The sequence below is a fragment of the Amia ocellicauda genome, chromosome 18 (genome assembly GCF_036373705.1).
Source record: "Amia ocellicauda isolate fAmiCal2 chromosome 18, fAmiCal2.hap1, whole genome shotgun sequence".
Lineage (NCBI taxonomy): Eukaryota > Metazoa > Chordata > Actinopteri > Amiiformes > Amiidae > Amia > Amia ocellicauda.
In genome coordinates this window covers 17,608,138-17,625,527 of record NC_089867.1, presented here as the reverse complement: position 1 = coordinate 17,625,527, position 17,390 = coordinate 17,608,138, and the positions used below count along the sequence as shown (strand labels likewise).

The 17,390-nt window shown below is 40.1% G+C and overlaps 1 protein-coding gene across 7 annotated transcripts in view; it reads left to right on the top strand.

Annotated features, from left to right (window-relative positions):
* Positions 1–17,390, top strand: part of rerea (arginine-glutamic acid dipeptide (RE) repeats a) — a 173,137-nt gene that overhangs the window by 33,432 nt on the left and 122,315 nt on the right. The window contains exon 1 of one of the 7 annotated variants that reach the window (XM_066691244.1): positions 8,354–8,996. The exons of the other annotated variants lie outside the window; for them this stretch is intronic. The gene's annotated coding sequence lies outside the window, so the exon portion shown is untranslated. Of the gene's footprint in view, positions 1–8,353; positions 8,997–17,390 lie in introns of those variants that run through there. 7 annotated transcript variants of the gene reach the window in all.

Sequence of the window (17,390 nt, the reverse complement as noted above, 5' to 3'; positions counted from 1 at the left end):
TCCCAGTGTGTTTCTTTTTTTTTATCTTCATCTCTGTAAAGGACACTGACACCCTGTGAAAGGATCTAATCATTTCAATGTATTCGTCAGTCATTCAATAACAACCATTCTGCTACGATGGCATTTCTGTTTGAATTGTATTTGCAGGCGAGTTACGGACATCAAGTTTATATAAACAATGTGAAAAAGGAAATGCTTTGAGTTACAGCGCGGTGCGAGGGTGCCGTGTTAAGCATCACCTGAGGTATTCTGTGGGTTGAGCGCTACAATAGGATACAAGCCTTGTTAAGAGATTTGCAGAAGAATCACAAAGGCAACTTTCAAGACCTCCCCCTCTGAGAATCTCCTACTTGTACTACATTGCATTTGGATCCTACAGGCTAGAAAAACATTGAAGTTTTCAGATCTTCTTCCTTTATTTTTTCCTTCCCCTTCCTCTCTCTAAGTATAATGACTATAAATCAATCACAGGTTCTTATATATATATATTAATTCTCCAAATCAGTTTGCAAACAAGCTCTCTTAGTCTTCAATATGTAGTTAGAAGGGTGATATAGATTCAAGGGGATTTTTTTAAAGCCACTTTTATTTCTGGTGTGTGTGTATCTTTTGCTTGTTATTTCTACAGTACATGTGTCTTTTTTATTTAAAGCTCCTAAGCATATCATTTTATGTCGTCGTTGTTGTTTAGGGTAGAGACACACAAGCAGATCTACGGTGTTGGTTGAACATGCTTATTTAGATAGGGTATTTTAGGGTAGTCCTGAAAAATAATAATTAGCATGCCTTTAAAAAGATGTATGTTGATAAAGAGTGAGTGTGTATGTGTGAGGCTTAGACAAGGGGAGATCTAAAACCTTCCCTTTCCCAGTTCTACTAATGACACTTTCCCAGTTTCCCATTTCTGTTCTAGACCGTGCCTCTAAAAAGTATATGAAAACCCATTGTGGGCTCTTAAATGTTGCTTGAATGTGTGTGAATTTTCTGCAGCATATAGAATTACAGGAGAAGCAAGCGGTCACATAAAAACTTGCTTAATTTGGGAGAGATTTTGTCGCAAACATTTGGCAGGCATTTCCTACAACCTTTGAGAAGCAGCTTCCTTTGACATAATTGAACCACAGATTTGATTGCTGGTATCACTTTACTGTATCCTGTTCAGTCTTTTTATTTTATTGTACAGTGGTTAATATATCTATCTACCAACGATATCTCATATATATGCGAGACACAGAGAGAGCCAGAGATTTGTTTCAATAGTATTTATTTTTCTTCTTCTGACCCCCAGCACTTTCAAATATAAGCATTTGATTTCTTTATATAGGTCTGTTTGACTGGCATGTCTTGCTGACCTCTACACTCCCCTGTGAGTGTCGTGAAACTGTGTAATACTAATTAAAAGATCAAGAAGGCTAAAGAGAAGGAAGGAGAAAAATAAGAATTAAAAAAGGAGCCTCCCTTTTCGGCCATAACAAAATCCCTGTCAGTAAATGCCTGTCGTCTGAGATGAGCTAATGTAAGCTTATACTGAAAGATTAAACTTGGAAATCTTGCCTTTTAATCCCTTCGGAGTCTCTGCATTTTCAAAATAATTGGGAAAGATTTCAGTAGTGCTAACATGGAGTATTCCACTCTTAATTCCTAACATTATGCTGCATTATCCCCTGTCCGCTGATTCTTAACATCTAAAAGGTTTTGTGTGCTGGTCTAAATGGCATTAACATCTCCTGGGTTTTTCTCCCGTTGTACAGATGTTTTTTTTTTTTATAAATCCCTTCTCTGTATTTTTAAGAATTATGTATCTACTTTTCTAAGCGCTGAAGTAACTTGATCTTCAGATTGCTAAAAAGAGTACTACGCTTTATTTTTTTTAATATATATATTTAATGGGGGGTCACTGTTGTGTGAAATTACATTTCTGTTTCATTCAACAGAACAACAAGAAACAAACAGTGGTAACTAATTGATTATATTACTTTTTTTGGGGGGGGGGCAGGGGGTTGGAAGAGTTGGGAGAGAGCAGGGTGGGGGGGGTGGATGCTAAGCAGAATTGAATAGACATTGTCAGCTTCCCAGCTACATGCTTAGGCCTGTAGAATTCAGAGTGCTTTGCTTGTAACAGCTCCCCTTGTCTCCTTTCATTATCTGTTAATGGTGCTCAACATGACAGGGCTGTGTGATAAATAGAGGCAGTGTGAAAACCTGGAGCTGGATTCCCGCTTCAGCTGGGAACGGGGTCTGCAACGCAGCTCCAGTGAACCCGAGACTGGACCCAGCAGCACAGTCACTGTAGAAAAGACACAACTAAACGCATCTGTCAAAATGCATACATATAGTGTTTGTTTCAAGTGCTGAGGTTCACTGGATCCCGTGTACTTCCAGTTTTTATTTTTGCAAACACCCTGGTTGCAAAGTTTAAATTTTTTCCCTCTTTGTAGTAGGAGCATTCATATTATTCATTTTGTGTAAATCTATGTTGTGCCCAAACCCAAAGACTATTTCACTATTAAATGTAAAGCTTGTGTGGTGTAAAAGTTGCATAATGTGGAGTGGTTTAACCAAAAAATTTAAACATTACAATAATTCAATACATTCCACAGTGCACTCAAATATAGTACTACTAGATACAGAAACAAAAGCAAATAAGATTGCAGTTCAAAGCAGGACCAGCTGGTAAACAGAATGCTTATCTGATCTGTGTGCTCTTTGTAGAGGCTTGTATGTGTATGTATTTATTATTTTTTCACATACTGTTGCTACATGTCAAATGTTTTTAATATTCAAAGTACACAAAGTGACCCCCATCCACTCAGAGGAGTGGTCTGTCTCAGTAAAGACACTTCAGGCTTGAGCTCTTGGGAATGCCTTTCACCCTGACGGTGCTTCCCAGTTAAAGGGTGAAGGAGGCTCCTTTGTTAGATCCCTGATGTTTTGTTCAGAGTGCTTCTCAATCTGTGGGAGAGCGAGAATGTGAAGTGTGTAAAGGAACTTTTGAGTTTGCTCCTATTTTTTACGGTTATCGATCAGTTTCCGTGGAGCCAATCCACAAAGAACAAGTCTCCAGCTTAAAATTTAAACTGGTTTGGCACAAACTTTCATGAATTTTAAAACCCACATGACCTTGCCTGAGGATTCTGAATCTCGTGTCAGATCGCATTTCCTTTACTGAAGCCATTCATTCACGTTCTGTCATGTGTCCATACTGTGTGTGTGTGTGTGTGTGTGTGTGTGTGTGTGTGTGTGTGTGAGAGAGAGAGAGAGACAGAGAGAGAGAGAGAGAGAGAGAATGAAAAAGACCAACCAGAATCACACACACACACACACACACACACACACACACTTGGTTTGATGATGAGTGTAAATCAATACGAACAAATTTAAGGCACCTATCCAATCAAAGACATCATCAACCACAAGACACAGAACTACGCCAGCAGTACTGTGAGACCCTAAAACACTACAAACACACCCTTAAAAATAAAAAACAGAAACACACAAACAAAACACTCACAGACATAGAGAAATCTGTTGACCAAAACCAGTTCTGGGAAATGTGGAACAATTTAAATTCAACAAAACAACAAGAATTGGCAATACAAAACGGAACCATTTGGAAAAAATACTTTTAAAAGCTTTAAGATATCCAACAAAATGATCTGACACACAAACAAATTGAAACCGGGGAAAAACTGAAATTACTCGAACAATCAATTAAAAATAATCAAAACCCAATTGACTCTCCAATCACCCTACAGGAACTATCTAAAAAGCTACAGGCACTTCCACCCAGAAAAGCCTGCGGCCCGGACAGCATCAGCACTGAGATGCTCAAACACAGCAGCACACAACTGCAGGAGGCTGTGCTTAAATTGTTCAACATGGTCCTCAGTACTGGTTACTTCCCTGACATCTGGAACCAGGGGCTGATCACCCCAATCTATAAGAGTGGAGACAAATTTGACCCTAACAACTACCGGGGCATCTGTGTGAGCAGTAACCTGGGGAAGGTGTTCTGCAGTCATCAACGCCCGGATACTGGCCTTCCTTACCGAGCACAGTGTCCTGAGTAAGAGTCAGATTGGCTTCCTCCCAAATCACCGCACTACAGATCATATTTACACCCTACACACCCTCATAGACAAACACGTCCACCAAAAAAGTAAAGGCAAAATCTTTGCCTGTTTCATTGATTTCAAAAAGGCATTCGACTCCATTTGGCACGAGGGACTTTATTACAGAATTCTTTAAAGCGTTGTAGGGGGTAAAGTCTATGATATTATAAAATCAATGTACACCGAAAACAAATGTGCAGTAAAAATTGGCAACAAAAGAACAGAATTCTTCACTCAGGGGCGGGGAGTGAGGCAGGGCTGCAGTCTGAGCCCAACACTGTTCAACATCTACATCAATGAGTTGGCAACGGTGTTGGAGCAGTCTGATGCCCCTGGCCTCACCCTAAATGACACAGAAGTCAAATTCCTGCTCTATGCAGATGACCTAGTCTTGCTGTCGCCCACAGAGCAAGGGCTTCAGCAAAACCTGGCACTACTAGAGCAGTACTGTCTGTCCTGGGCCCTGGCAGTAAACATGAAGAAGACAAAGATCATGATTTTCCAAAAAAAGGCCAGACCTCAGGGAAACAAATACCACTTCACACTAGATAACACTACCCTAGAACACACCTCACACTACACCTACCTGGGCCTGACTATTAGTGCGTCAGGGGGCTTTAACCTGGCAGTGAAGACGCTCAAAGACAAAGCAAGAAGAGCATTCTATGCAATCAGAAGAAGATTCTATAAAATTAATATTCCAGTCAAAATCTGGCTAAAACTAATTGACAGTGTGATCCAGCCCATTGCGCTGTACGGTAGTGAAGTATGGGGTCCACTCAGTCAACAGGACTACACTAGGTGGGACAAACATCCAATAGAGACCCTGCATGCTGAACTCTATAAAAACATACTGCAGGTGCACAGGAACACACCAAACCACGCATGCAGGGCAGAATTAGGCCGCTTCCCAACCCTCATTAATATAAAGAAAAGAGCACTGAAATTCTGGATGCACCTGAAGAAAAGTGAGTCAGACTCACTCCAGTACAAGGCCCTCCAAACCCAAGAGCTCAGCCCTGAAAAGAGTCCCCTGAGTCAGCTGGCCCTGAAACTCACGGCACTGACCCCCGCTAATACTGCGAACAGAGACCAGCTTCAGGTCAGCACTGCTTACCTGCCCCCAATTAGAGTCAACCAAATCATAAAAATAACCAAAACCTCCTATCTGGAACATTGGAACAATGAAACCAAATCCCAAAGTAAACTGGACTGCTATCGGGCCCTAAACAGAGAATACACCCTGGCAGAGTCTCTCTTCACTGTCAGAGATACGAAGCAGAGACGGATCCTGACCAAGTACAGTGACCACAGCCTGGCCAGAGAGACGGGCCGACACAGGCAGAGCTGGCTGTCCAGAGAGCAGCGGCGCTGTGGTCACTGCGAGACAGGAGAGGTCGAGACAGAGATGCACTTCCTCCTCCACTGCAATAAATATGCCAAATTAAGGGACACATTCTTTAATAAATTCATACATATTACAAAATCATTCTCTGAATTGATAAATGGAAAAATAGATAAATGGGAGGGACATACAGCCCCCCTGGCCGCCCAATATGTAGCCGCCTGCCACAGCCTGAGGGGCTCACTGTGAAAACATACATGAGCACCAGCAACCTGATAACTATAAATAAAGTAAATGTACATGTCTATTAAGATTTTATTTATAAATTATAATGTTACTGTTTCATTTGTTTTTGTTTTGTTTTTTCCTTACCTTTTATTATTTTTCAATGTATGTATATAATATTAACTGCTTTGGCAACACTACGAAACTGTTTGTCATGCCAATAAAGCACCCTTGAATTGAATTGAAATAGAGAGAGAGAGAGAGAGAGAGGGAGAGAGAGGGAGAGAGGGAGAGAGAGAGAGAGAGAGAGAGAGTATATGTGACACCGAGAGCAACACATACACAGAGAGTGAGTGAGAGTGTAATATATAAATATATTGGCTATGGTTCAGATTTGGACCTACTAGGGTGGCTGTGTTCTCTGGTGCACGTTGCTTTTCCCCAACTACATCGGTCTGTGCTTGTAGTCGGAGCGTTTAGAACCGGTAGAAATGGAGAATAGGTCTGTATCCAAATGACAACCTGTATGAGTAGTGTTGGCTTATTTGTCTGGACTGGGAACCAGTCTGCTTTGGTAGTGCTAACAGATACGTGGATAATGAAATAAGTCGGGCAGGCTGGGAATATGGTTGACCTTTTCATGGGGATGACTGGCAGAGAGGAAAAGTAGGGGAGACACAGAGGTTAAATACAGCCCAGGAGATTACTCCCCTCGCCTTTCTTTTAAAAATCACAGTGTTGCAGCCCCGGTGAAAATGAGCACACTCGGACTTTAGTGTTTTAAGTGTTTGTATTTTATTATCCATGTCTATGTTTCTCTAGATTTCTAGGTCTAGGTTTCTCTGAGTGCTCCATGAAAGCTTTGTTTGCAAGAAAATATGATATATCCGTGTGTGTGTGTGTGTATATATATATATATATATATATATATATATATATATATATATATATATATATATATATATATATATATATAGTGTATACACACACACACACACACACATTATATAGAGTGTGCATTCCACTCCTGTGCTTAGAGATTGACCCTGAGCTGATTAAAACTGCAGAAGAGATGGATGGAGAAGAAAATGGGTGTTTAGGATTGGGCTCACAGTGTACCATAAGCATCGGCCGCGTGTGAAACACACTTTCAAGCGATGTGTTCACCAGGGACCCCTCCTCTTATTGCACAGCCTGATGATAATCCACAGAAGAGATGCCCCACACGGCACCAGCTTCAGTGGATTGATTGATTCCCATTCCTTTGCAAAACCACAACAGGCATTAATGCTGGTGTTAATGTTGACCCAAGTAGCGGCAAGAGAAATTATCTCTCGCTTCTCCAGCAAACTACCTGCTAACTGCTGAGCCCTTGACTGAGGAGGTTTGTAATTTAGGAGATGGAAATGATTATTATTATTTTTTTTGTATTAGGTATGCATACTTCAAAAGCATACATCATTGCAATGCACATATTAGGTAGTCTATAGCTTAGTGGATGTTCATTCTGCCAGTGGTATTGTTCAGTTTCAATTGTCTTAAACTTTGGTTAATGAATATTCTTTCATCTTTTGGAAGTGCATATGGGGGAAATGTGTTGGTGATCTTCCTTAGGAAACACCCCAATTAACAAATGGAAAAACTGAATTTTGTATAATTCATGGGACTATCAAAATAATGAACATGGACATATTATTCCGTATTATTTGCTTAACGGGAAGAGAAACAGGTGTGCTATGTGTAGTGACTTTAAACCTCTTTCTGCTTCCAGGGGGATCGATAGACTGTACAATTGGACAGGCTTCATTACAAAGAATATTATTTAGGAAATGATCAGTATCAGGCTTCAGGCTTCACAGGAGTACGTTTGTATCAATACACCAAATACAAGTAAGCGTGTCGTTTATCAATATGTACAAACAAACATTCATAGCCTGACATAGATAGATAATTTACATACCCCCCCCCCCCCCCTAACAGGGATATTATGCATTTGTATGGCGCTTCCATTCGGCTTTCCTTTGAACGACTTCCTACTTTGAAATCCTTGGTGTGACTGATTTGTAATGCAAACGGGGCCATCAATGCGTTATCAACACATGTATGCAAATGAAGCCACTACCCAAAGACTACAGGGCTTCAAACATATCGGTTTTGTGTTTAAATGTGTGGTGCATTTCATGGATCAATACAGTGTGATTATAGTGATGGTGATTATTAGTGTTCTACACGTTCCAAATCATACGTTCTAAGGTTTCCCCTTAATGTTCTTTCCTGTTACATACAGTACTTACATAGTACCCTCTCTTGCTATGTTTATTTAATTAGCACCAGACGAAAGGGTCCCCCCACCCCCCTCTTTTAATTTGTCTTTGAGCTGCAGTTGCACGTCAGAGCTTTGCATTAATATTCCTCGCAGCAGCCGCGAAAGTGAGCGGTTGATCACACCCGGGATGCAAGCTGTGTAATATCTTGCTTACCGATGCATTTTCCAACAGACCGTTCTCTTACGAGTTGCCATCAATCACCCCCCCCCCACACACACACATACACACTTCTCCACCCCCCCCCCCGTTCCTTCATTCGTCCTGAGAAGGAAAAAAGAACGGAAATCCAGTCCGTATTTTCACGGAGTCTCTTTTATTTTTTTGTGGTTGAAGAGAGGAGAGGAGGTGGGGGGTGCTATTCTCCTTCACTAGTGTCTGGCTAAAGGAAGAGTAGGTCAGGCATGTGTATGTGTCTGCTGAACAGCTGAGGGAGGGAGAGGGAATTGAAAGAGAAGAGAGAGAGAGAGAGAGAGAGAGAGCGATCGTAGTGTATGTGCATGTGAGTGAGTGAGAGAGAGAGAGAGAGAGAGAGAGAGAGAGAGAGCGGACGCGTGTGTGTGTGTGTGTGAAAAAGGAAGCGGAGTCGGTAAACGGGTGAACTCTGTGATTTCCTATCCGAGATCTACAGTATCTTCCGCTACTACAGTACTACTACTCTTACCACCAGCACTACTACCGCCACTTAATCCCACGGCAGGCCACGGAGGACACTTTCTGGCACCGGCGCTCTGTGTGAGAAGAAATAAGCAAGCGAGGCCGTCTTTTGTTAGCCAAGTGTTTTTTCTCTCCTCCTCCTCCTCCTCCTCTCCCTGTATGGGCAGTGGCTGACTGGTAACGGATAAAAAGTGCCTCTGATCATTGTGTAGCCCGTGTGCTGGATCTGGCCCAAGCGAGCAAGGTCCGCCGGGGTCAGCCTGGAACAGCTGAGAAGACTGGACTAAAGTTGTTTCCCCCTTAAAGGCATTTCAAGATTAACAGACTGGCGGGGTGAGTAGTGTGTGTGAATAATCATTTTTATGTCGTGCTTTGAGAGTTGCTGTGTTGCTGAGCGAGATCTTGGCAGAATAGCGACAACTTTTAATGAGAATACAGTGGATCCAGTTACACACAACCCAGCCGTGCACTGCTTTTAATTTCTGGAAGTGTTGTCATTTGTGAGCCAGACAAAGGCGTAGTGGCATTGAGGACATGTTTTGAGTTAACACACTCGAGTTGGGGCAAAATGTGATTTTAGATTTTGTTTTGTTTTTGTTTTCCTCTATTAAAAGTGTTGTGTAGAAGAGGTCATAGTCAATACACGTTTTTGTATTTGATTATTGTGAATAATACACACACACACACACTTTATGTATGTATACTTACCCTTTTAGGTTAGTGATTTAAATCAGTGTTTTGTTTTTGTCTTTGAAAGCCTTTGCAAAGAACTAGCCTATAAAGTTTTGTTGTTGTGAGTTACTTATTATGTTTAGGTCTGGAAATAACGTCAGAAACCTTAGCTTGAAATGTGTATTTAAGCAGGGCTTGTGGAGGACACACACTTATATGTGGATCTCCTTTTAGGGGTACTTTTATTTATTTATTTTTAAATAAGAAAACACTTCCCATTCACAGGAGAGAGGTTGAGATGAGCTTGCTAGCTTTTTACTGCAAACCTCAGAGCTGGTGAAATGCATTGTAGCTGTACTTGCTTGACCAGTTGCAGGTTGTTTAGGGGCAAACAACTCAGCCTTACTTCCTTGAGCTGAGCGGGGAGCACATGTGGCCGGGCTCTGTGTGGAGCATTGTGTGATTAGTCAACCCTCAGTGAGGTGATTATTTGCGGAAAGAGAGCATTTGTGATAAGTGTAAAAGGAGAGGGGGTGGATATTAAAAATAAATAAATACACATTGTTGGGGGGGGCAGAAGGGGGAAGCTTTAAGTGTTTTCTCACATTTTCATTTCCCCATGTTATAACTACAATCAGCTGCCACCCATGTTGTGAATTACTGTAAATCGAGGGAGATTTGTTTTATCACTATATATATATATTCTTTTTTCAATTTGAGTAGCTGTCTGATCTCCAAGGTGTTGTAGGTTTGCGAATACAGTATAGAGCTGTGGTTTTGAGCTAGATCTAACTAGCTTTAATTACACTGAGCCGTAAACAGAGGTAGCAGCGGCAGCCGACTTTGAATTGTTGAATTGGGATATTTTTAAAATTAGCTGCTCTGCTGTGCTGTATATCTTTTTTTTTTGTGTGGAAGTGGGAGTCTTCTTGCTTAGTGCTTTTCTTCTCCCATTGTGGAGAATCATAATTTAGAACCTCAAATGTTAATTGGCTTTTAGTTAATAATGGTGTCACACTGAGCTGCTTTGTGGTTGCCTTTGTCATATATGTGTGTGTACTTTTTCCTGTTAGCTGAGAACTGCAACCCCTGTTTTAATGATTCAGATGTGATTAATGTACTTAAGTAGGAGGACACTTTGCCTTTTTATCTGTGTGCATAGTGGTTTGAGATGATGGGTAAAATCAGTGGCCTAAATCTCCTCCAGTACAGTTTTAACAAAGGATTGGATTCTTTGTTTTGGTATCTATGTTTTTAAGGAAATGTATTTTTCATTTTGGTTGTTGTTTGAGAGGTTCACACGGTGTTGGCCTGGGCACTTTGAAAAGTTTCCTTCAAGTGTCCCTGTGCAGAAACTCTGTCAGTTCACAGAAGAATAGCACAGGCGGCCATTTTCAGAGGGGTTAAAGGTGACACGTAAGGCTGCATGTGCTATGGAGCATGTCGAACTAGATCATCCGAGAGTGCTTCTCTGAGCGTGTTGTTTTTTAGCAGATGCTTCAGTTGGTGTTTGCAAAGTTTATTTTTTTTGTATATATTGTGCAAACGTTCAGTTGTGGATCCTAGTTTCTCTGGTGAAATGACGAGGTACTTTAAAAACTGGAAATTAAGGTTCATAACCTCTTGTTCTAAGTTTCCCTTTTTCCCCACATTATTCAAATATATTGCTTCTTCTGAGTCTCTTGTTTTTGCTCAAAAGCAACAAAACATTTTTAGAATTGTATCAATACTGTTTAACCGTGAGAACACTCTTGACTCCACTGAAACCGTACTGAAGATTTGACTGGATTAAGATGCAATTGATTTTTTTAATTTACTTTTTTTTTTTTAACAAGTGTAAAAAAAAAATGAATCTTCTAGTACCTCTTTGTGAGTCATTTGAAGAGTTTCTGTGTGTATGTGTACAGTGTGCTGCATGTGTGGGTGTGTGAATAGATGGATATTCTTACAGCAGTGCATGGCATATTTATAATGCGCTTGTCTGAACTCTCTGGGAGGCAACAAAGAAACAAAAACTAAGCTTCAGTATTACTTGGGGTCATAGCCCTTTAGTGTTCTGCTGAACAGAAATATTGGTGGCCGGTACAGTTATAGAAATTGTAACAGTCTCTTACTGCTGTATAAATGTGTAAAAGCCTTACATTTACTGAATCAAAGTGTGTGTAAGAAAAGGGGGGGTGATGAAAGGACTTTTTTTTTTAATAATGATAGGTGTTTTTGTTCATGGTGGTTTAGCAGATTGCCTATGGGAGACTGACATGGGGGGAGGAATGTGATTTATTCTGTGCTGTGGATACAATTCAGTGAGATTCACCACATTCCATTTGATTTTTGTTTGTTAATTAGTTTATCTTCTCTGCAAGATGTAAGTGCATCAGAGAGAGAGAGAGCAGTTTAACTCCACAAAAAAAAAAAAAAAAAAATCAGTTTCGTGTGTTGTGGAGCTGGGCTGGGAGCTGCGGGGCTTCGTCGTAACAGTTCATGAATTAGGGGAATCACAGATGTAATTAATGTCATGCTTTTTACCACTTCCTTTGTTGTTGCTGTTGTTGCTACTGCTGCTGTTGTTGGCTGTCCTGGTCAGCAGCCTTTCGGCAGTGTAGGGAGACCTTGCTTAGCGACTCGCTGCCATACTTTCAAGTACAAATGTATCTGATGTATTTATTTATTTTAGTAAAGTGCTTATTCAGATTTTATTTCTTCTGGTATTCCCTAGCTGTAAGCTGTATTTAATAATAGTCTGTTTGAATGTACAAATTACGAACAGGGATCGAATTTTAGTTTATGATTATTATTTGGAAATTAATTTATGCATGATAAACATATTGCTAAAGCTAAATTATAAATCGGCCACTGAATTAAACATTCAGTTTCATTCTTGACTGATAACTATCCATGTTGCAAATCAACACTGACATAAATGCCAGTAAAATACTTTTAAAAATATTTAAGTATGGTTGCCGTTTGTGATTTTGCCACACCCAAAATAATGTCTGAATGAGTCTTTGTATCCCCCTCCACAGTGTAGAGTAACGTACATACTTTTGGGACACTTTGTAATGTTAGTCTTGACACGCAGAAAATATACAACACTGTGAAGCCCTTGAATTTATTATTAATAATATCACTATTGTTACTTTTAATTTTATGTGTGGCGATTTAAGCTTCCCTGTTGGGATGGAAGGGATCGAAAGTGTTGTCTGCTTTCTTAATTCACTCCCACATCGCATCTCCTCCTTTAGTTTAAAAACCAATCATAATAATCACTGAAAATGGCCTTTATCATTGTTTTAAATGTCTTTCTAATTTATCATGAAGGTGTCTGGCTTTACCAGGGCCGTTGCTGTGCAGTATCAGGTTACTGTGGCTTCCAACACCATGCAGCCTTATTGAACAAAATTCTAGTCATTAAAAACAATGCCATTTTAACATTTTGATCTGTGATTTGAATATGATTTCGCTCTTCCTATTAATTAGCGCTCTGATGTGCCCAAGGCAGAGCTGTGGCTGATGACCTTTTTTAAAACTGAAAAATTAAGATGTAGGGGGAGATGAAAAAAAATAAAAAAATAAAATAGAAAAAAGTAAATTACTTAAGCACAATGCAAGTCTTCAAGAACTGGAGGAGGAAAGGAATGAAAACAAGAAAAATAGTTAACTACACAAAAAAATGTGTAGAAGGACAAATAATGGCATTAATCGCGGAAAGGTTTACATTGAATTAATTTTTTTTTTTGTTCATAATCAGGGAATGGGATTTTCATGTTGAGGAGGTGGGCCCTGTGGTCATTCTTGTTCACAAGGCGAATTACAGGATTTGAGCAGGCAATCAGCAATTTCATCTCTGCCTCATGTGCCACCTTCTGATGGATTCGTATCTGTGTTTCAGCCATAGTGGAAAAAACAATGTGACCAGTGAATGTCACCCAGCAGGTCTGTAGAATGGAGCAACTAAGCATATGTGTATTTCGTCTTTTGCTTTTGATAAGATGACAAACGGCTCTGTGTTGTGTTAAATATTTTCCTGTAGCGTGCTGGAAAGATAGATCAATAGGTGGATTCCTGTTTGGTGAAGACTAGATATTTCTGTTTGGTATAAAGCAGTTTAGTTGACAAGGGAGTGCTGAGTCTCACGTTGACCTGTGACAACAACAGCCTGAGAGACGATGGCTGTAAATGTTGTATTAGCCCAATGTCATCTCCCTTTCCCAGAAGGGGGAGAGTTATGGCTTAAAAGGAGTGTTTCCATGCTGTTAGGATGTCACAGATGAATTCAAGCCAGTGCCTTTTCAAAGTGAGCTTTTGTTGTGTCAAGTTCTTAAAAAAATAAGTTTAAAAATCTGATGGGGTGCTGATCCTGTATATACAGAATTCTTGCATTTGTCTGTCACAGCCAATTCATGTTTTATACATTTTCTTTAACTTCTCTCTCAACCCAAAAACCTGTTAACATATATTAAACTATAATGATTTAAACTTGTATTTGAGTTTTATCAGTATCTCTTTACAGATTGACATTTAAGACTAATTTAGCTAACATACAATTTGATTTATAATAGAAAGAAATACATAGATCTAGATCTATATATTTATATCAGTGCACAACAAAGCATGTCTGTACTGTTGTGTGTGCATGTATGTATTGTTGGCAGCTGCTAGGCCTGTCTTCTGTGACGCACAGGTTTAATCATTTAAATATATTGCTGGGTACTGCATCTAAATCCAGATTAGGGGTATTGCATTAATGGCTGCACTGTGTACCCCTTCTCAGGATTAAGTTAGCTGATTTAACCACAACAAAAAATAGTTACTCATAAATAAAGGAGTAGCCTATGTAGGGCATTGTCAGCCACAGGGCCTTTGGTTATTCCTGGGTTTGCAGTAACCTTAAGCAACTGACAAGATTAAGTCTGGGAGCTTGATGTCTTATTTTGAATATGGAGTAGACATGCAGAAATGTTACATGTGTTTATTGTCAGTGGAGTTCGCAGGTTTGTCTTGTCACTCTCTACTGGTGTCATCTAAAGCAGTGAACCATCTGAGAAGTTCAGTTTTGCAACTTAAAAAAACACTTTTTTTCTGGTAAGGAATACAAAGCTGACATTGCAGTGTGTTTTAGAGAATTCCAGCTATTCATTTATTTATGATTATTGTTGATTTCTTGGCGGATGCCCTTATCCAGGGCGACTTAGTTTACACAAACATTTTAAAGCATTACAAATGTGCAGTAATACAATCGGTATAAAATACAATACACACAAAGTGAGCCAATAAGTGCAGACATAACATTTGTAGAGAGAGGGGTAAAGGAGAGGTTGCAGAATCAAGTGCTAACAAAAGTTTTAATAAAGTGCAAAATAGCAAGGGCACTGAGCAACCCAGGTTTAGGTTCTTTGTGCTGCATCCATGGGTCTGCCTTTTTTAATTTTTTTAATTTTGTGTTTTATTACCAAATTTTTGCTTTGCTTTACTAAAATGTTTTATGTTGACGTATGTGACGTGAGGGTGCTCCATCTTGGGCAGCACTCTTGCAGAGCTCCTTGCTCCTTTTCATGCTAAATCAGGAGGCCTGGTGTGTGTGGGGGCAGCCCCTGCAGTTGCCATAACCCACTCTGTCTAGGTAGATGTTGGTGGTAGTGTGTGCAGACCACTCTGTACAATTTGTAGGAAGTTGACAGGTGGATAAAGGCCGTGGATGCTTTTGTGGAGGTCTTAAAGACTGTTGGAGAGGTCGTACTAAACTATAACGAAAAATGCGTGACCAATGCACTGTTCCCGTCTTGCACATGACTGGAGCAGGGGCCTCCTCACTGTGTTCAAAACCCTGAAGGTGGTGATGGTAGATTCCTTTCTGTTTCTCCGATGCATTGTTAAACGGCACTCTGGGAGCTGCTCGCCCAAGAGGACTTTCCCCGTGTCAGGGAGCCGGCCACGAGCGGTTTACAAGATTGCATTTAGAAACCATCAGGGTTTGAAGCCAGCACCACTTTGCATATCCTTTGCATATCCCTTGCAGTCTTTGTTTTAGTCCTTCTCCTTGGCTCTTGGACAACTTGCAAAAAGTGCTCCCTCAGCTGTCTTTTAAAAGCTGCTTTTTTTATTTTTTAAATTATTTTGCTCCTGTGCACGCGCACTCGCATGCACCTTTTCCTGGTGTGTCTGAGCACTCCAGTGGGGTTGTTCAAGTTAGCGATAGATTAACTTTAATGACAGATTGCCCCTGTGTTCTAGAAGATACAGGGAGACGGCTATGCAAGACATTTCCACTTATCAAGAACCTTTTAAATAGTCAGCCCCTATTTAATTATTTCCAGATGTGTAACTGGTTGCAAAAGATCATGCGTTAACAGTTTTTATAGTGAGCAGATTGTCCATCTCTCACCCTACCTAGAAAGTCTCTCCCACCTTGTTTTTCCATCTCCCAGTCTTCTTCAAAATCCTTCTGCAGTGCACTATGCCAGGGAAAAGTGTAAACTTGCATCAGGTCAGTGACTGGATATTAAAAACACTCAATCTATCAACACATCTATTTTTTATTTTATTTGAAAGGACTGTGTGATGTTAAGTAATACATGTTGCTTCCTTAAAAATAAAAGACTGTAACAGAGCACAAAAAACAAGCATTGACTGACATTGGTACAACGCCACCAAAGAATAGTGAGAACCAAATGTCCCCCACACACAAAAACACACTCACCCCTCTCTCTGTTATTCCAGTGTGCTTGTATCCTATTCTTTTGTTTTGATACGGATTTAAAATGCAATCTTTAGTTGCTGAGGGTTCTGCGTCTTTCATCAGCCACTACTGGAGGGATTATTTTAAGTATCGGCAACAGGTGTTGACACTAGAGAGCAGTTACTGTAATATCCGCGCCAGGAAAGCAAAGAACTGGAATCTTGAGGGACGAAAGGAAAAAAGACCCAAAAAAATGTCAGCCTAACAAATCCCCACTGGGTTGACTTTTACATGCAGTCAAAACACACTGTAGGCACTCCACTTCCTATTGAAATCCCGCCCTCCCCTCTCCCAAAAAAATGTGATTTTCCTTCCCGATAAAGAGAGGCGAAGGAGGCAAGAAAGACATGGGTTTTCCTTTGAGACTGTGCTGGAGAGGGATTTCAGTGCAGCATTGGTCTGTGCTGATTAAATGAACATTTGTAGATAATCCTTTGAGTAAACATGCTTTTGTTGTGGTGAAGAAGAAGAAGAAACCGATTCAAAGCGCTTATCACCTCTGCTATCTGCTAGTGTTAGGATAAATAATTAATTATATTGGGGGGGCTGAAATGGTTACAAGAGACTGTTAAGAATTAGAGCTTCTATTTATACTTCCTACTGTCCCATAAAGTAATGGCATTAATAGACAGCTCAAGGTTATTAGTGTGTTCAAGATTAGCTGTTCTCTTGTGTGTATGAATATAGATGTATACCAAGACTGTCTGATGAGTTGCAGTATTTACTGGATGAAACTACAAATGTCCCGCTTGCACTGTGTAGCCTACAAAGGTGAATTGTTTTTCTTGTATTATATATCCATCTATAATATTGGCACAACATAATTCAGCAGTGGCAGCATAGGAAGGTAGAGAGAGTGTGAGGTTTTAAATTGTCATCTATTTTGGTTGATTTCCATAGATATCAAACTCAATCCTCCCCCTAGTAATATATAGCACTTGACGGATCTGAGGTTAGAAAAGACGGAATCACAGGTATCGAGAGACTGTAACTTGCATTTCCCCCCCGAAAAAATATTATACATTTATTAGACCACAGGTTGTTTAATTCAGAAGCAGTGTTACCTTTTATTGCGTATTTAGTGGAAAGGCAATAGTGATCAGATGGATGTATATCAGGGTGCAATTACAGGATATTATGCAGACTTAATTGTTGTTGGTATTAACATGTATTCAAGAATAAAGACAAGTGTGTTATTTGATTTTAATTCCACTTTTAACACAGGCATTGCCAAACAATGAATGCCTGAGGTTTAGTAATCCCTGTTTATTCGAGGTCTCCAGTTCTTCATCTTTATGGGAGAGATGTTGTACAATAGG